The sequence below is a fragment of the Megascapheus bottae genome, chromosome X (assembly GCF_031878675.1).
Source record: "Megascapheus bottae isolate mThoBot1 chromosome X, mThoBot2.hap1, whole genome shotgun sequence".
Taxonomy (NCBI): domain Eukaryota; kingdom Metazoa; phylum Chordata; class Mammalia; order Rodentia; family Geomyidae; genus Megascapheus; species Megascapheus bottae.
Genome location: NC_143547.1, coordinates 64,239,768 through 64,260,843, shown reverse-complemented (window position 1 = coordinate 64,260,843; position 21,076 = coordinate 64,239,768). Strand labels below are relative to the sequence as shown.

Here is a 21,076-nt window from a genome sequence, read left to right as displayed (position 1 = left end):
TCACATAAAATAATGCGCAATACATAAACCATGTGAGAGTTTATTACAAAGAGTAGGTTTGTAAAAATTACCATTCAGGATTTGGTGTTTTGATGTCCTCTATTAAAATGTCTCCTGTAATCCTTCATGATGTAATTTTTTTCCTTGAGAAAGAAACTCAGATTTTCATCTTCCTCTAACCCACACTGTATTTTCAGGCTTTTAGCATTTTAATCACCATTATGTTTTGTTAAAACATATATTTTAAAGAATAGAAAATTTCTAGGACTGCTTAATTTGAGCCTTTTTATGCCAGTCATCATGCTACCAGAATATGGCAAGCGTAATTAATCTGTCAAAATACAAAGGTTGTGAATTTATTACAGATATTATTCATTTAAAAAGAGAAAAGAATTAGCTTTCAATATGTACCATAAAGCAAATTAATAGCATATTTCAAAGTTTAACACACACACAAAATTACATACATATTATTCATATTTGAAAATTTACCTGTTTCTTAACAGGTAAATTCTGCCAGTATATATTGTTATATTCTCTTTTCATAAAAATAGAGCTGAGAGATGTGAATCCAGAGGAAAGCACAAGGTAAGACAGCATTTGAAATCTGTTTGGGCCAGTTTGCTCAATGACTAAGGCTATGTAATATTAGCTAATGAATTAGAACCACTGAATAGATGCCAAATTGATTAGCCATTGGGTGGGATGAAGAGTGAGAAGAGATATCTTAGTTGGGCAATACATATGGTGCTATATTATTCAATCCAGTGCAGCATACTATCAACTGACTTTGCTTCACTAAGACAGGCAAGCATTGATTTCACTGGTTTTCTTTCGATTTGTGATTGTATTAATAGTTTGATAATAATTGACAAGTAAATTTGTAGAACAATAGCGTATTTAAATGTCTAAGCACCTAGGTAGACTGGATGGGAAGCATTAGTATGAAGATTTCCTTTTAGTTTTTTTTTGTGATTTATATTAGCATGGACTTGCGTCCTCTGAAATCTGACAAAAGACAAAATACTGATCCATGTAGAGATGGAATCGGCAGCATTCTGACCACCTCTTTAGCTACTCTCCCAGTAGTAAAGCTTAAATAAATTTCAGTCGACAAAATTCTCAGCTGATTCCCAATTTATATGTGTTCAAGCTTCATTCTTCCATTCATCTATCAAACATTTTTTTTTCAGTATTCCCTATGTAGAACACAATCTACTGAGTGTTTAGAAATACTAAAATAAAGAATGATTATGTTTCCTCCTCAAAGGTGCTGACCTCTCAGCCTCCCTTACTCCCTTACAAGTGTATGTGGGGGGGCTCATATATGTTTTCAGAGTTTGGTCTTCCTTGATCTTGTTGTTTCAGCTTGGCTCAGTCGATCTTTCAATCAATTTTACAGCCATAAAAACAAAGTCTGAAAGCAAAAGAGAACCTTAGTTTTGATTAACACATACTTCTGATTTTAGACCAAGTGAGTGTTTAAATATAACACATGCCACAGTGTTAAAGGACTCATAACTTTTGTTTACATTTCACTGTGGTATGCTGACATAACTTTTTCACACCTATTGTTCAAAATAGATTTGGGCTGGGGTCCCTGGTTCTGAGAATGACACCAATGGAGATGATGTTGGGTTTTTATCAAATCTATCTTGTATACCTCCTCTGATTTGAATCTGTCAACATTATTTAAAGAAACATATTTCACATTATCTGCAGGAAGCAATTGCTGCTAGTAGGCAGAAGAAAAGAAAATGTTTCCATTAATATATTCATTCTTTTTTTTATTGTTTTTTGATATTTTTATTTTACTTAATAAAAGGGTTACATGATATTTGAAAGATAGAAGGTGCATTAATTCACATACATTGATACCCTTTCACATGTCTTTTTTTTTAAATTTTTTTTCTGTAATTAGTAAAAGGGTTACACGATATTTGCCAAATAGAAGGTGCATTAATTCACATACATTGATACCCTTTCACATGTCTTGGTACCATTACCCTCCCCCCCACACCCCCCACCCGTCTTGGTTTTCCCCCCTTCCCTATCAAATTTCAAATAACCAAATACAAATAAATTCAATATATCAGATAACAAAGTGAGATACTATAACAATATAAGATAACCAAGGGACAGCAAAGGAGATGAGAGACAACATAGTACATTAAGGAAAAAAATCATTCGTTATATGGCTTTTGTTTCAATATCCTGGAGGTCCTTTCAATTAGCTTCATACTATATGGCCTTATGTATCAAGATTTTGCTCTATTGCAGATCTCTGCTAGTAGAGCCCAAGGTTTCTACTGATTATGACGAATGAGGGAAACCATTGAGCCTAAGATCCTTTGAGTCTGGCTTACTTCACTTAACATGATTTTTTCTAAGTCTTTCCATTTCCTAACAAATGAGGTGATGTCATTCTTAAGGAACAAAATCAAGAAGAAGGGAAAATAATAGGGTGAACTATAAAGTGAGAGGGAATCTAATTGACAAATTAAAATTTCTCTCTAAATTGTTGAGAAGGATGCTGGTAAAGGGGTAATTTTGCAGAAATTAAATTACTGAGTCTAAAGTGCAAAACCTCTTATGGATCAAAAAAAAAACCCATCCAGACTTTTGTCAACAGGGAAGGAATAGCAATTCAGATGAATTTTCCAGAGAGATCATAAAGGTTTATCCTCATCAAAAAAGTAGACAATGGGACCGGGAGTTTGACCTAGTGGTAGAGTGCTTGCCTAGCATGCACGAAGACCCGGGTTCGATTCCTCGGCACCACATAAATAGAAAAAAGCTGGAAGTGGTGCTGAGGCTCAAGTGGTGGAGCTCTAGCCTTGCGAAAGTCCAAGGACAGTGCTCAGGCCCTGAGCTCAAGCCCAGGACAGGCAAAAAAAAAAAAAAAAAGAGTGGACAATGTACATCTGTTTGTCTAAAATTTGACTAATACATACTGTACAGTTTTGCTGGGATATTTGTTGTTTGTGTTTGTGCCTATTTCAACTTTCCTTAATTATTTGACCTAGGAAATATGTTGACATCCTGTTGCATAAAAGAAGCATGGTTTGGGGCTTGGAGCCAGGCGCTTATCGGCAGTGGCTGTGGCTGCTACTGTGGGGCCTGTATACTGAGGCGGTCGGGGTCGTGGTCACAGCTCCCTTGTCTTGCCAGCTATAGCCGAGCTGGGCCAGCCCTTCTGCAGGCTTACCCTGAGCTGCAGCTCCGAGTTCCTGCAGTCGACCCTGGCCTTCCAGGGCCGGGCCTTCCCACCAGGAGCCGACGCCCCCAGGACCCCCTGGCTTGGACCCTCCCCCCCGCCCCCCCTCTCCTGCAATCCAGGCAGGAGTGCTGCGCATGGATGTGTTTCCCTTCACTATAAAAAGAAAAGCTAGAGCCATTCCCTCTAAAATCAGGAACGAGACAAGGATGCCCACTCTCTCCATTCCTCTTTAACACATTACTAGAATTCCTAGCCAGTGCAATAAGGCAAGAAGCAAGCCCTGCTCTCTGTTTCTGTCTGGATAGTCAGGAAAAGATTTAATGTTTAATATTTAAACAACATATTTAATGTCTACGCAGTAAAATTCTTCACACTTCAAACCTGTATTGAAACCAGTTGGAAACCAGCTAACAGTTTTTTAATCTCAGACCTGGAGATAAATGGAAACTGTATTCTGTTAAGATGTGTGAGTGTATGATTCATGCTGTTTGAGGGACTCCTACCTTGAGATTGTTAATTAAAGGGACCAATTGTGACATTGATGATAGCCTTAAAAAAATACCCATGCTGAAAATTTGCATTCCAATTCAAAACCATTAGGGACTGAGTTAATCCCATCAGTGAGTGAGAAGGGAAGCACACCCAGATTGTCTTGTGCAGCCATTGTGGGATGGGGTTTCTGGTCAAAGGTCTATACCTTGGGAAGGAGAGCCCTAAAAAGCATTGGAATTGGTAAACAGAAGAAGGAATTGAGATTCTGCGAATAAAAACCCAAGCAGAATTTGTTTCAGGTGGCATCTGATATCATTTCTGCAGGAAAGTGAATGTTTAGTGCTTTATCTTGCCCATGAGACATTGTGAATATATTTACTTGGACAAGTACTAAAATACATTGATATCTGAACACATCTAAAAAAAAGAAGTGTATACATTAGCTTTCATTAATAAGAAAATATTGCTCAACTTTAAAGGATAATTATATTTTATGCATAAAGAAACATCCAATGCAGATGTCAAACTGCTCAGTAATTAATGTTTCCTTCAGCTTGAGTAAAACTCATAATTGGTATGCTAACTACATTCAGTGATTACAGCCCATATGAAATAAATACAATGCATCACAAAAAATGCATAAGCACCTCAACTAAGGAATTTATATTACATGCTCACTGATTTCTCGGTTAAAATAAAAACACTTAAAAATATGTTGGTAGCTGCGTACGGTGGCTCATGTCTGTAATCCTAGCTACTCAAGAGGCTGAGATCTGAGAATCAAGGTTCAAAGCCAGCACAGGAAATACAAAGCCGAGACTCTTATCTCCAATTAATCACTAGAAAAATGGGAAGTGGGTCTGTGTGTAGCCTTGAGCTGGAGAGCTCAGGGACAGCACTTGGGCCAGAGTTCAAGCCCCGTGACCCCTCTCCCCAAAAATTCTGTTTGTAGTAATTCAGTGCATGGTTTAAACAATGACATATGACATTGAAGTGCTTCTTAATAATTTAGAGTTATTTTTAAGTTGGGCCATGTCTTGCCCTGCGAATCGATAATGTTGTTTATCAGTTTTCCCAACTCACATTATGGGAGAATGAATCAGTTGTTTTGACATAGACAGTATAAAACACTAAAGCCTGGTTTTCTCTGTTTCTAAACTTTCAAGCTTTTGAAATAGATGGATAAGGATATGAGATGGTTCTCATAGTTGTAAATGTATCATTTGTATGGTCAGGTTTCAGAATTTGAGTGTTTATCCTCACAATAAAAAGTAGAAAGAGGGCCAGGAGTTTGGCCTAGTGGTAGAGTGCTTGCCTAGCATGCACGAAGCCCCAGGTTCAATTCCTCGATATCACATACAAAGAAAAAAAGCCAGAAGTGGTGCTGAGGCTCAAGTGGTAGAGCTCTAGCCTTGAGAAAACCCAAGGACAGTGCTCAGGCCCTCAGTCCAAGCCCCAACTGGCAAAAAAAGAAGAAAGAAACTCAGGGATGAAACTGTTCTCAAAACCCGTGATTTCATTTTTTGTTTCTATTTTTAGTCAGAATCATGGTATACAATTCAAAGCTATTGAATTTTAATTTTAAATAACATACTTTGAAGATTTCTTTTTTATTTTTAGGACCAACAATGCATAGATGATAATTCTACTATAATTTAAAAATAAGGATGTCTCTAATTAGAGACAGATATTATATTAAAAGGAAAAAATTCCAACTGCATTTCATTATTATATTAAATAATAATGCCATTTGCTTCTTCATATCTTATTTCATCCAAACTATACAATAGAAAATTCTAGTTTGTACCAAAATTTTTATGTTTTCCCTATTGACATATAAAAAGATTGAAGCTTACTAGAGAATTCACGTCCCTTGATATCTGGTACTTCTGTGGTGCTATTCCGCCCTTTTCATGGGTAGGCAAATTATTTCTAGTTATCTGTAGCAAATGCTACCTCATGTCATTCTCTTTCTGTATCAAAAAAGACTTAATGTTAGTAATACTAGTGAGAAAATCTCAATTACTTCCCAGAATTAGGGATTATAAATGAGACAAGAAACATTGAAAAGCAACAACTGTATAACTAAAAATATAGTTTATTACTACTTCAAAATTTTATATCATGATAGTGAGAAAACAATTTCCTGTGGATGGCAATCATTTAAAAGTCATTGTTTGATCTTATAATTATAAATATTACTAATTCCATTTTTAGTCATAATCTAATCATTTGTTACCTGTAGGTATTTAAAAGTTCTATTCTTTCCTTGTTTGAAGGTAAAGAAACATAATTCTCATTAGATTTAAGATTTTGTAGTTTAAAAGTCTTAAATAGATACTAATTTCTAGTTATTAACAAATACAATGAAATTATGGACTTTTCAGGTTTATTGGATCCTTTTTCTTCATTTGATGTGGAACCTAAATATTTCTACCTGTATTTGATATTATTCTAAATAATATATGAGATTATGGTGTTGATAATCTTCATCACTGTTCTTGAAAAAACGCTGAATTTTTTATTTATGCTCCTTTAAATTACCTTGAAAAACTAATCTCTTTTGTATTGTATTAAATCCTTATCATAGTTTTTCATGTTAATGTAGTTGCATACCTGTGAGCTTATAATGAAACCTTTAGCTCTCAGATTGAATGTCCTGTTGGCTGAGTTTTAAATATGTCATAGATTGCTTCATTTATTTCCATCTTTTTCTCCATTACCATAGTCCACATGTTATTGTAGCAGATAACCTTCATGGCTTTATGTCTAAATAAGCATCACAGCTTCATTAAGTTTAGTGTTTTTTTTATTCAATTTAATATATTAAAATTTCGAAGAGACTAAGGAAACATAAATGTACCAGAATTTGGTGAATATCAATAATAGGAAAGTAAATCTTTAAAGAAGAGCATTCTGTCATGCCTCCTTAGTATTTATTATTTCCTCTTATTTTTCTCATTTTATCTTCATGATGCTTAATCTTTCATTAAACATCAAAGCTTTTATTATTTTTGATGGAATGATACCTATTTCACTTTCGAAGAGGAACTCAGTTTTAGGACACATGAAATTTTAGCACTCAAAAGCATACCAATATACAAAACAAAGGCCTCATTTCTAAAATATATCAACAGCTCAAAAAATTGAATCACTCCAAAACTAATCTCCAGAAAAACAACCAGCCCATTAAAAGATGGGACAAAGACTTAAAGAGAGTCTTCTTTGAAGAAGAAATAAGAATGTCTTATAGACACATGAAGAAATGCTTTTTTACATAAAATAAATGTAAATCAAAACAACTCTAAGATTCCACCTCACCCCAGTTAGAATGGCCATGATCAAGAAATCTAATAACAACAGATGCTGGACGGGATGTGGCCAAGAGGGATCGCTACTACACTGTTGGTTGGAGTGCAAACTCGCTCAACCACTATGGAAAGCAGTATGGTGGTTCTTCAAAAGAATAAATATAGAGCTCCCCTATGACCCAGCAATTGGGTATTTAATACCCAATGGAATTCTATGTTGCCATCAGAAGAAGGACATCACCCCATTTGTAATGAAATGGAAAGACTTAGAAAAACTCGTATTAAGTGAAGTAAGGCAGACTCAAAGGAACATAGGCTCAATGGTTTCCCTCATTTGTCATAATCAGTAGAAACCTTGGGCTCTTCTAGCAGAGGTTCACAATAGTGCAAAGCCATAAGGGCATATAGGGTGAGTCTAAGTGAAAGGACCTCCAGGATATAGAACAAAATCCATATAATAAGTAATTGTTCTCCTTAATGTACTATGTTATTTCTCATCTATTGCTGTCGCTTGGTTATCTCATATTGTTACAGTATCTTACCTTGTTATCTGATATATTTTATATATGTTTATTTGTTTATTTGAAATATTAAAGGGAAGGGGGGGAAACAAGATGAGAGGTGGAGGTGGGGGGAAGGAAATAGGGGCCAAAACAGGAGAAAGGTTATCAATGTTTGTGAAGTAATGCACATTATGTTTGGAAAATATAATGTAACCATTCTATTAATTACAATAAAAAATAAATTTAAAAACATACCTATATAGTTCAGCCTGCTATTTCTAAAAGCAAATATCATACTGTGTACATTTACTATGATCACTTCTGCTATCATTTTTATTGTTTGCCCCTTCTCTTTCCTATTTCAAGTAAACTTATATACATATGGCTTAACATAACTTATTTTGTGATTAGTATTTTGTTTCTTTTTTTGCCAATCCTGGGCTTGAGCTCAGGGCCTGAGCACTGTCCTTGGATTTTCTCAAGGCCAGAGCTCTACCACTTGAGCCTCAGCACCACTTCCAGCGTTTTACTACATATGTGGTACCGAGGAATCAAACCCGGGTGTTTGTGCATGCTAGGCAAGCACTCTACCACTAGGCTGAACTCCTGGCCTAGAGACTTCGTTTAAAGAAACAGAAAATACTGACCGGGAGTTTAGCTGAGTAGTAGAGTACTTATTTAGCATGCACAAAATCCCGGGTTCAATTCCTTGGTGCCACATACATAGAAAAAAGCCAGAAGTGATGCTGTGGATCAAGTGGTAGAGCTCTATCCTTGATAAAGCCCAAGGACAGTGTTCAGGCCCTAAATAGAAGCCCTAGGACTGGTAAAATAAATAAATAAATAAATAAATAAATAAATAAAGTCTCTAAACAGAGTTTATGATATATTTCTTCTAAAAGTTTTGTTTCATAACTTTATAAGTGAGCCAACAAGGAGCTGACATAGGAAAATTTTTTTCTTCAATAAGAAGCACTACTGTAAATGTGTTCAAATAGCTATCTCTTAGGTGAAGGTGATACATGTCTTAGAATGATTTAGTGTCCAAAGAGGTTCTGGGAACCTATGAGCATTTCTTCTGTAATACTTATTATGGGGATTGGAATAATATGTGTTCTGAATATAAATTTGGATGAAATAATTGATTTATCCCAAAGGGAACTAACATGTTTTAGTCCCATTACTCCTGACATTTTTCCTTGAACTAGAAGCAAAAACTGTTAGAATTAAGTATGTGATTTTGTTTGTTTATTAATATCAATTAATCATTTTAAGAAACTCTTTCAATCTTCTATTGATTGCAAAACACTCTTAAGCTTCCGACAGATAGAATTTAAAAAACTACTTCGAAGTCATATGATGACATCTGTTCAGCTCTTTTACTAGGAAGTCATCTGACCGATCCATGATTCTTTAATTTGATACATTTCAACACAATTACTAGTGGTTAGTTTATAATTCTGACATCGTTTTCATCCATACCAAATGATACATTATTGAGAATTCATGCCTCATAAAGAGAAATACATTGGCAGCTTCTTTGGAATGACTAAGAGAAGACCACCTTCCCTTAGAAGGCATGTTTGATAGTAATTGGCTTTTGGAAAAATCAGTTATAACCATTTAACTGTGCTTCAAAATAATCCACCCTGTCTCATACTGTTCAGTGTAATTGCCATGCCCTACACTTCAGAGACTCAGTGTACTATACACTTGCAACAATTCTTCTGATCCTCTTGCTTGTGACTAGCCTGTATCAGATTACTATAAAAACATCTTTTACTTTCCACAGGAAAAAATCTCAAGAGTAAGACTACTGACAATATATTTCTTTCTTCAAGATCCACTCAGTCTATTCTACTTCATAAATAATATCTGAACACTAACATGTTCCTGTTTCAGAGAATTACCTGCTTAAGTAATGATAACATAATTTTGTATTGAGGAATTTTATTTTAAATTCTAAATCTTTTCAATTGTATACAATTTTATCATATCCTTGTAACAATTTGGTACTATGTACAATACATTTTATGTTCCTCAATTCAACAAATAAGAAATTTACACCAAGGGAAAATAACTTGCTTAGACAGGAAAATTTTGATAAGTATTCCAGGAAACCTTTAAACCCAGATAGTTGCCATTACTTCATTAACACAGGATAATTACAGCAGATCCAATTTTCCCAATATTTCCTCAGAGCTTTAGCACAACAAAAAACGTCCTATATGACCATGTGTAATTTACAACTTTACATCTACTTAAATCAGATGAACTCTGTTTTTCTTTAAGTTTGTAAATATTGAGACTCTGTATATTTCTAAGCAAAAAGTTTGCTGTGATATAAAAAATAAAAAGGTTTACATGCCATTGAAATTAATTCTTTCTACTTCTGACAGTTGTAAATCAAGTTGTAATATGCAATAATCCTGTTCCCTACTGATGAAACTAAGCAAACCACATACATAATTTTTACCTTCAACAAATCTGGTAGTATCAAATTGATGCCAGGCCCTGAAAGAACAAATACAAATACTAATGTGCTTCTCATGTCACACTTATCAGCAAGACCTGAGATGAATTCTTCCTTTCTGTTGGACATCAAAAATTCAGCCTCTCCATTATTTGTTTACCCATTGTCTCACCATTTCTGTGCACCCCCTTACCCTCTCCAAAACAGATAAACTTGCAAGTAAGAAAAATGATATAGAAAGCAAAAACAGTAACAAAGGAGAAAAACAAAACCCCTCTTATTTCCATTTCAATAAACATCATTTATATGACACTGTGCACATAGACAATTAAAATTTTGTGATATTCTGAGAATATCCTCCTTTGGTCTTACTGTGTGAATATCTAGAGTCCTGTATATGCCCTCATGCCAAGTATATGTTTTTTTTCCTCTACCATGCTATGTGTTTACTTGTAGATTTATAGGCACATTCCGGTTGCAACCAGCGAGGGAAACCAGGCCCTTCAAGATGATATAGATTTATCTTTGTAATTATTGCTATTAATATACTATGTTGTTATTTTCTCTTTTTTCCCTTATGTTTTATCTCACGTTTTTACTGTATCTGACTTTGTTGCCTGCTATATTGTATGTACGTTTATTTGTTTATTTGAAATAGGGAAGGGAAGGGGAAAAACAAGATGATTGAAAGGGATGGGGGGAGAAAGCGGAAGAAAAACATGAGAAGGTGTATCAATGTTCAAGAAGTCATGTATCCACTACCTGACAAATATAACCATAATCACTCTATATGCTACCCTGACAATAAAATTCAATCAGCCTCTCTAGATTTCATATTTGAGGCACACTAACAATCGCCTCCCTGTGTTCTGAGGCTTTCAGCTTGAGAACATCCTTTAACATCCCTCTTCCCCAGAGAGTTTCTAAGTTGAAGTCGACTTTTAGATGGTCTTTCCAGCTACCATAATTGCATGAACCAATTCTGTAATAAATCCCCTTTAGTATGTCGATATGCAGAGTACATGAGTTCTTTCTCTCCAGAAAATCCTAATTAGTACATTTAATAAATGGAAATTTCTTATAAAGCTAAGCATAAATCTTTCACAACTAGACATCCCCAAGAGAAATGCAAACCTATGTTCACAAATTGGCTAGTATGAAATGGTATTATATCTAAAACATAAAAATATATTAGGTATATATTGCTGAATAACAGTCACAAATCTATTGTCCTAAAACATATATATTATTGACAGATTTGGTGAATCAGGTACCTAAACATACATTAGTGGCTTCTCTGCCTACAGTTTTGAAATCACGTTGTCATCTGGGACATGTTGTTATCACTTTGAAGCTCAATTAGGAAATAATCTATTTCAAATCTTACTGAAGTTGCTGGAAGCACCAATTTCTTTATGGTTATAAGACCAGGTCTCATTTTCTTTTTTCTTTTCTTTTTTTCTGTCATTTCTTTCCTTTTCATCTTTCTTTCCTCTTTGTTTCCCACATGCTGTACAAGCAAACTATCCCTTGAGTCATAACTCCAGTCCTAAAGAAATAATGGAGTGGCATACAAATACTTTTTGGTCTTATTGGTTAGAACCATGTATCAGATGCTCTCTACACACAAGAAATGGAAGCAGAAACCCCAATGTACAGCAAGGGATGGAGGCCACAGGCAAAATTTCCCTATACTTTACTGACCCAAATATTTACTGAAGCTTTATTTAAAATAGTAAAACTCTGTGGAGAACTAGAAATTATAAAAGTAATGACTGTGATGCACATATACAGACAAATACTATTTATAATGAGATATTTCATTATTGATAAATGTCAAAATTATGGATAAAACTTCAAGTGTATTTTTTAGTAAATGTGATCTCAGTTATGAAAGAGATATAGATGGGAAGATAATTATCCCCAGCACTCTCAGATAAATACTGAGACCTTCCCAGGTATGAGTGATTAACACCAGTAATCTTAGATTCACAGAAACCTGAGACACAATGATCTCAGTTTCAAGATAACTCAGGCAAATAAATTCTTGATACTCTCATTTCCAGGTAAACAGAAATAAAAACAGTAAGTGGAGGTAGGGCTCAAATTGTAGACTATAACCCATTAGAGTAAAAACAAAACAAATGAGGAAAAGCAAACGGCACTGAGTTCAATTCCTAGTACCAATATTAAAGAAAAGTGAGACTTTATTCTGAAATACTAGTTAAAACCAGAATGGGATGAAAATATAACAGAAGTGGTAAGGTACTTGCCTAGTAAATGAAATGCTCCAAGTTCAAACCTCAGTTCTGTCAAAATATCCTTATATCTATATGCCTGTACATAAAACATACCTGTAGACTCAGTTCCATTGATTATTTTGGCTTATCATTTAGTTGTTTTTTTTTCAAAATTTTTCTGAAATAAGATTAATGTGAAATCTTTTCATTGCAAAACATTTTGAAATAATATGGGAAAATCATAGAAAAACCATCACTTTGTAATGTAACTGTCGATTTCAGGTCATAATTATCCAGGGTGGTTACAGCTAGTAGAAAAAAAGTTAATGCAAAATAAGATAAGCATTTGTTTTCTAATTATCTTCCATAGATTCCATATTGATTATATGGAAAACATGGGGAAAATATAGTCTAAAACATTAAACATGTGACAAAGGTTAGCATCACGTACAAAAAAAAGAACTGAAAATGCATTCTTCATATGATCTAATTAGAAAATACAAAACATCTGTGAATTAAATGTTTATCCTATTGATGAAGATATAATGTAACATATATAGCCTTGAATCATAAAAAATATCAAATTTATAAACAAAAATGCAAGTTGTATTCTTTTTCAATCAATTAAAATCAAACAGTTTAAACTAGCAAACACAATAAAGGAGTTTTGAATGACTCATGGTTTTAAAATAAATCCCTTAAAGACTTGGAGAGAACAATTGAAAAGTCTAAATTTTATCATATTTAATATCTTGTGATTATTTATGATAATTTTCTTGTTGATTGCATGTACAGATTAAATATTCAGAAAAGAAAGTTGATACTCATTCACATTTATTTAAGATTGTCTAACAAAATAATGGATAATGTTCTATAGATAAGGAAGAAAGCAATTTTGGAAAGATGATAATTAGAATGCTTCTCTTTCTAGCTTTCTGTAGGATTTAAAAGAACCTTTAGGAGAGGCCAGTAATTCACTTTCAACTATGATAAACTGTTGACATCAGGTGAAACTTGACAAATACCGCATCTAAGTTTCATGGCTATTTCAACTTTGGAACAAGTATTTAACTGCCATACTGAAGATTAACAAACATCCCCCTACAATCAAGGTTATATGTAACAAACTGTGTATTCGATAGAAGAAAATTCAGTATGCTTTCAAAGATTATAAAAAGCATTTTTTTTGCCAGTCCTGTGCTTGGGCTCAGGGCCTGAGCACTGTTCTTGGGCTTTCTCAAGGCTAGAACTCTACCACTTGAGCCACAGCACCACTTCTGGCTTTTTTCTATGTATGTGGTACTGAGGAATTGAACCCAGATCTTCATACATGCTAGGCAAGAACTCTACCACTAGGCCAAACTCCCAGCCCAAGAATATAAAAACTTTTAAAAGTCAAGAGTATAGTGTTTATGATGTATAAATGAATTCAAGAATTTCAGGATAAACGTGGACCTTAGTAGTGAAAATATGGAGAAATCTCAACAGAAAAAGAAAACTAACATGGAGATTCAAATGGAAATTTGGGAAATAAAATGTATAAAACTGAAATAAGAAATCAACACAGATAATAAACATATTCAAAACTAACAAATGTCAGTAAAGTTGAAGACAAGGTAAGAAAAGTACAAAATAAAGAATAAAGTAAATTAAGACTGAAATAAAATGTTTACTAAACTGAGTAGCAATATCAAGGAATCAAATAAACATGATTACTTTCCAAGAAAAAAAAGGATAACAGTTAACATGAAATGTTTGAAAAAAAGGGTGATAAAAATTTATGCAAATTTTATGAAGCATAAGTATCCATAAGCCTAAAAAACCCCAAATAAACATCAAGTTGAATAAATACAAGGGAAATCACACTTAGAGGCATTATAACAAAATCATTTAAAATCATGCATATAGAAAAATACATATTATATGTTTATATGTTTAGAGTTGAAAAGAATAAAATAGAAAAGAGATAGCAAAAGTACATTAAAGTTAAAAGTTGTTTTTTATAACTGTTCAAAAAAACTGATAAACTCTTGGTTGTAAGGTGAAAAGAGAGGAATAAAACAAATTATCAATAATGATCAGGGAACAAAAAGTTTTTCAAAAATGAATCCTGTGGGTATTATGAAGTTATGATAGGCAATTGTGGAAAACTTTATGGCAATAAATGAAACAATTTGATGCAATAGGAAAATTAATTGATTATACAAATTACCAAAGTTAGCCCTAGATATTTCAAAGTGACCTGTTAACAAATAAGTTTAAACGGTATTTTGAAATATTCTAATGTGGCTTTATTAACAAGTGAAACAAGAAACCACACATTCTGTCAGAAAATGCAGTATTATTTTCAACTGATTTAATGAGTCTAACATTTATCCTGCTATCAACCAAATAATAGTATTAAAAGAAAACTACAAACTAACTTTTCTTATGACCATAAATCTATAACATGTCTTTAACTTGAAAATAATAGGACATTATATTAAAAGGATAAAACAATTTGAACATGTAGGCTACTGAAGTAATTCAAGAGTCTCTAATCCTTTTTTTTTGCTTGTCCTGGGGCTTAAACTAAGGGCCTGGGCACTGTCCTTGAGCTTTCTCAAGGCTAGTGCTCTACCACTTGAGTCCCAGCACAACTTCTGTCTTTTTCTGTATATGTTGTTCTCAGGAAGATTCGGACCCAGGGCTTCATGTATGCTATCCCCAGCCTCTTTAAGGTTATCTAAAGTGAAAAAAGTAAATGCTTTGAAACACTCTCACAGAATACAAAGTTAAAAATCACAGGTTCCTTTTTTTTGGGGGGGGGTGTCATGGGGCTTGAACTCTGGGCCTGAGCAGTATCCCTGAGTTCTTCAGCTCAAGGCTATTGCCCTAACAGTACTCCTAGGCATTGTCAGTGAACTCTTCAGATCAAGGCTATCTCCCTACCCATGAGCCAAGCCCCACTTCCCGTTTTCTAGAGGTTAATTGGAGATAAGAGTCTCATGGACTTTGGTGCCGAGGCTGGTTTTCAACCTTGATCCTCAGATCTCAGCCTCCTGAGTAGATAGGATTACAGGCGTGAGCCATCGGGCTAGGTTGGAGGACTTATACTCTCTGATATAAAGGTGTACTATAAACCTACAACTATCATGACAGTGTAGCAGTAGGTTAAACACAGACAGAACATATGTATGTGTATGTTGTTTGCCTATATATTTCTCAATATGTACTAATATTAATTCTAGGTGAATCATGATTATATACCTTCAAATTTAGCTCCAAATCATCTAGTTTTAATGCAGGGTGGGGGGGTTCTCTTCACAATGGAGTGGTTAAGATTTGACAAAATGTCAAAATGATAAATTGGACTTAAAAGAAAAATAGCTTTCATTCCATCAGAAGGCACTAATAATAAATGAAAAGCGGGTCAGGAGTTTGGCCTAGTAGTAGAGGGCTCATCTAGTATGCAGGAAGCCCTGGATTCGATTCCTTAGTTCCACATACCCAAAATGTGTCCAAGAACAGTGCCCAATCCTTGAGTTCAGTTCCCGTGACTGGCACACACACACACACAAAAATGAATAGAGCCGGACACAGGTGGCTCACACCTGTAATCCTCGCTACTCAGGAGGTTGAGATCTTTGAACAGCGATTCAAAGCCAGTCAGGGAAGGAAAGTCCATTAGACTTTTATCTCCAATTAACCACCAGAAAACCGGAAGTGGCTCTGTGGCTGAAGGGGTAGAGTGCTAGCCTTGGGCAGAGGAGCTTAGAGACAGTGTTTAGGCCCAGACTTCAAGCCTTAAGACTGATCAAAGAAAAAAAATAATAAAGCACAAACTGAGTGACTATTGTGACACACAACTCTACTAAAGGGCTCAAAAATAATATACATAAGAAATTTCGGTAACATTTCAAAGATAAAACACTAATCGAGGTAAGTGAGTAAAATTCATGAATAATAAAACAAGATATCAAATCGACCAATAAGCATATGAAAAATTGTTCAACATCCTTAGCAGTCAATAAGAATAAAGCCATGACAGAATACCATGGCACACTCACCAAAACTGATAATATTTAAGACTGCCAGTATCAAGTGAAGAACATGCATGAGAACAATTGGAACTCTCAGATACTGTGTGTGGATACATTCAATGTTAAATTACTATGAAAAGTATAGAAGTTTCATTGAACTTAAACATAAATTCTACTCCAATACAGTTTTACTGAGTCCACTACAACTTGGTGGATCATATATGTGGGTTATAGAAATTATTTGTTGACATTAATAAGTGTATTTGAGAACTGTGTCTTTCACAATGTAATGAGAGCCTTATAGAAAAAGTAAAAAGAAAATATTTGGAGATAGAAATTATATTTTCAACTAACCAAATTAAATGGATAGTAGTCAAATCCACATGCTTTCTCCTAAAATTTATCATCTGATCAAGAACTCACAAAATGATTCTAAGAATATGTTGCAAATAGCAATACATTTTGAACTATCCAAGTATTGTGCATCAATTTTATCCTGGTGATTACACCAAATGTCTGCAAGATAAACTACTTCTAATTCTAATGGATTAGTCAGGTCATTCTTCTTGGAAGCACACATATATTACACTGCAGTTTTAGAATCTAGAACAGCTGCCAGTATCTACAAATATAATTGACGCTTTATGATTTTTAGTTTAAAATATAGAACTTTCTCTTTTTTTCTTTTATTGTCGGGATAATATATAGAGGGGTTACAGTTACATTCATCAGGTAGTAAGTACATTTCTTCTCACACATTGGTATCCCTCTCATGATTTTGTCCTCGTTTCCTTCCCCCAACCCCTCCCCAAAATATAGAATTTTCATCCAAGCATTTCAAAAGGATTAAGTGCCTTAATAAATACTGTTTCTAGAATCTGCTTCAAAAAATTGGAAAAGAAGGAAAGAAGAAGACGCAGTATAAATTGCTCCAGTTTATTTTCTACAGGTCTTATGTGATTTGTGATCTCCATGTTTTCCTCAAGAGTTTAATTGAACTGCATTGTTTTGACTTTTTTTTTTGCCAGTCCTGGGCTTGGGCTCAGGAGCTTGAGCACTGTCCTTGGACTTTATCAAGGCTAGCACACTACCACTTGAGCCTCAGCACCACTTCCAGCTTTTTGCTATGTATGTGGGATACTAAGGAATCAAACCTGGGTCTTCGTGCATGCTAGGCAAGCACTCTACCACTAGGCCGAACTCCCGGCCCCTGTTTTGACTTTTCACTTTCAATTAACCTCTGCTACAAAGTGAGAACTCATGGAACTTAGTTTGCTAGCTTCATATTTCACAAGAAATTTTCTGCATGTCTGTTTTGAAATATTTTAAATAAAAGTGCTGTAGGTAAAGATTAGACCTGAAATGAGTACTAAGCTATGCTAGAATATACAGCTATGCAATAGGCCACCTGAATTTTATTTGACTAAATCTAGTTTCCTTTTATTTAAAGATATGTCTTGTTTCATTTCAAGGTTATAAAAGATAGTTTAGAATATATAATGCAGCCAGACACTGGTGGCTCAGGCCTGCAATCCTAGATCTTCAGGAGGCTGAGATATGACTGAGGGTGATGATTCGAAGCCAACCCAGGTAAGAAATTCATAAAAAGCTGAAGGTAATCCTTTGGCTTACACAGTAGACTGCTAGTCATGGCCACAAAGAGACTCAAGGACAGAGCCCATGCCCTGAGCTCAAGCTCCAGGACTGGCAAAATAAATAAATGAATAAAATAAAACATATAACACTACTATATCTAATACTATTTGAAAGGTAACTTCCTACAAGAAAATATGGGCTTGGTCCACAGTGTTTTAGTGTATCTTACACTAGATGCAATATATCAAGGCAATAAGACATTGCATTTTCTGAAAATCAGAAAAAGATGAGCTCCCCTTGGTTTTAAGTAATGTCCATCAAAAGCTATTTCACCACACAGCTATACTTTATAATTAAGAAAACTATTTGATAAGGTCATTCACAAGTTAAATTCTCGAAAAGTCCTTCAAAGGTCATCAGTTTCATTTTATAAATGCAAAATAAAAGTCTGGACCTTGTCATTTACACTTACCAGGACTAAATACACATAACCACATGGCTTTTCATCTTGACATGAAATTTTTAATCCTTTACCTATTTTATTGCAAGTACTAGGGCCTACTCCCACAGTGATATTTGGTTTGATGTAAACTTTCAGTTGATTTAGTGTTATTACTCATTCTTTTTGTAGGTTATATTGATGAAATAGGCCAAAATCTTACTAATTCAAGCTAGATTTTATGTTTCCAATTCCTCAGAATAGTTTAAATGTTGAACAGATATTTTACTTAAACAATTTTATCATATATCATTTTTGTATGCTAATATTAAAATGCTGCAGAGTGACATGTAATTTCTTTCAAATCTCCACATATTTGCAATCTGAAATTCTAGAGAATACTTGCTTATATCTTGACCTCATTTTAAAAAGTACTATTCTTCCTGAAGCTGTATTGGGGATATTTTGGCATCTAAAACCAAGGAAAAGTTAAAAAAAACTGTCAGCAAAATTTGAAGGAATCTTTATTGGGATCATTTTTCCTTCTGGGATAAATATTACTATGGAATTCTACTTTCTATGATGGCAAGACATAAAAACTACAATACTGATAAAATAAAAATATATAACCCATTTATAGGCAAAAATACAATTAGTAGACAATAGTCTGCAAACTGTAGAAAAGTAACACATACCCTTATTTTTCATATTGTGCACCTTAATAGCCTTGTACTCAGCACTTCCTAAAACCCAGGGAATAGCTCCCAACAATTAAGCTATGAAAATTCAGCAATGAAAATGATGTTTTGACTTAAAGACATAATTTGTCACAGAGAGAATTATCTTAAAATACCAAGTTAAGGGAATGAATTAATCACTTGATAACACAGATCTGAGTGCCACATAATTCTGTGTTTTAAACTCATAAGAAAAAAATAAATTTTGAAGTAGAAATGAAGTTTGCAATATACAGCTATATGCATAAACATGACCTTTTTGATAACTAAATTAAAAACAATTGGAAAACTAAATGAACAACAAAGTATGATTCAGAAGTGGCACTGGAGAATTAAAAGTAAAGACTGAGGAAGAATTGGGTAGTGTCAAGGTACAGATCTGTGTTGTTTCCTCCAAAGGCCATGCACTGAAAAGTATAAGGTTTTGTTCCTAGAAAATAAAAATCAGCCTAATCTTGCAGTTCTCCCCTCAAATGACCAAAGTCACTTTGAAAATGATGGAGAGAGATTTATGCAACATGAATTCCTATCAAATATCTGTGGCATTAATACTCTGGGTTGAGTGAGCACATTCAATATGTCTCCTATCAAAATGGCACAGTGGCTTTATGGCCAAAGACAAATGAAAATCTAGTTTTCACTGTGATAGCATCACACCTTAATAAGCAACTCACATTGTCCCTTGTATTTCTCAGAGTAAAGTATGGTAAGTTTTAGGGAGACTAGGAAGAGCTGATACCTAGGAACGATGAGGAGAAAAAAAATGAAAGAGAATTTACAGAATCAAAAACTAAGCCACAGAGATTTTACCAAAAAACCTAGTATGAAGACATGTAGAAAAAAATACACTACATTTCTAGTCTTACCATCAGCAACAGCAGTAATCCCCATAGTCCCCCATGTTTGTGCTAAAGCTTTGAAGTAGGATACTAAATCCTCTCAGAAGTTTTTGGAAATCTGTTAGTGATAACAAAGCACAGAGCATTTTCACAGTTTGAGAAAGGAAATGTATCAGTTCTAGGTATGTATGTATATATGTATATATTAATAATTTATAGAAAGAATCTATATTTTTGGAATGTTTCTTTGGGTGTGACAATTTATTCAATGACTGTATGTAGTGCAAAGCAAGGTATTATTTTTAACTTCTCTCCTTACCTTGGTATAGCAGTCCCAGATTAGAATAGGTGAAATAATTCTCTGATTTCCTACCAAGTGGTCAAATGACATGGTAAATATTAAGAGTATCTGTTCCTTTCTGTTGCATTTGATGATATTGGTGCTTGCAATCATTTTGCCAATCAGTAAAGATTCCTGACATGCTGGGCTCAGAGCAGGAAGCATGCAATGTTTTTGATGTTGAAGAGGAAGCACAATTTCCTTGTCACCTTTTGCTGAAATTCATTCTGCAATGGGAACAATATTAAAGTGGTGAAAAGAAAATAATGCCAGTTTTTTTGTCCTTCAATTTTTACAGTCGGTATTTGGTATAAAAGTGATACTCAGAATTTGTGCTCTAGTGATATCAGATTGTCAGAATTATTTTTCTGCAAGTTTTGATCATTCAGGAGTCAGTTTTGTCTAAGAAGTGTCCACATAACACGTTTGGGGTAGGAAGTAGATATTCCTGCTTTCTCCATTTTGGACCAAGCATACCATATCTGGGGCATGTCATTTTCATACAATTATGTATACTATTTAAAAGATTTCTCTCCATATGTTCCTGTGCACTTTGCTTTGATTAATTAGAAGTTTTGACTAATCTTCCACATTTATATTTTCCTGTGTTTATCTATAATTAATGATTTGTTTATTTTGAGAAGTTGAGATATTCTTTTAGGTTTATTGGGGAAAATATGCGGATTCACCACTACAAAGTAATAAAGAAGATATTTATTCAGCAATACATTCAAGTTGTATTGGATGTTTGTCGTCTAAAAATCAGTTTAATAATATCTGTGTCTAATATGAATAAGGGGTCAGACCTACCTAATGAAACTTCTGTGTAGAAAGAACCACAATAGAAAATTACATCTACTTGTG

The 21,076-nt window shown here is 34.2% G+C and overlaps 1 long non-coding RNA gene across 1 annotated transcript; it reads right to left on the bottom strand.

Annotated features, from left to right (window-relative positions):
* Nucleotides 1-1,266: 1,266 nt before the first annotated feature.
* On the bottom strand, nucleotides 1,267-20,299 carry LOC150041192 (uncharacterized). Its single transcript, XR_016533773.1, has 3 exons — nucleotides 20,192-20,299; nucleotides 5,569-5,685; nucleotides 1,267-1,417 (listed from the first exon to the last, which is right to left on the bottom strand). It is a non-coding gene; the product is annotated as an uncharacterized LOC150041192 (long non-coding RNA).
* Nucleotides 20,300-21,076: the final 777 nt, after the last annotated feature.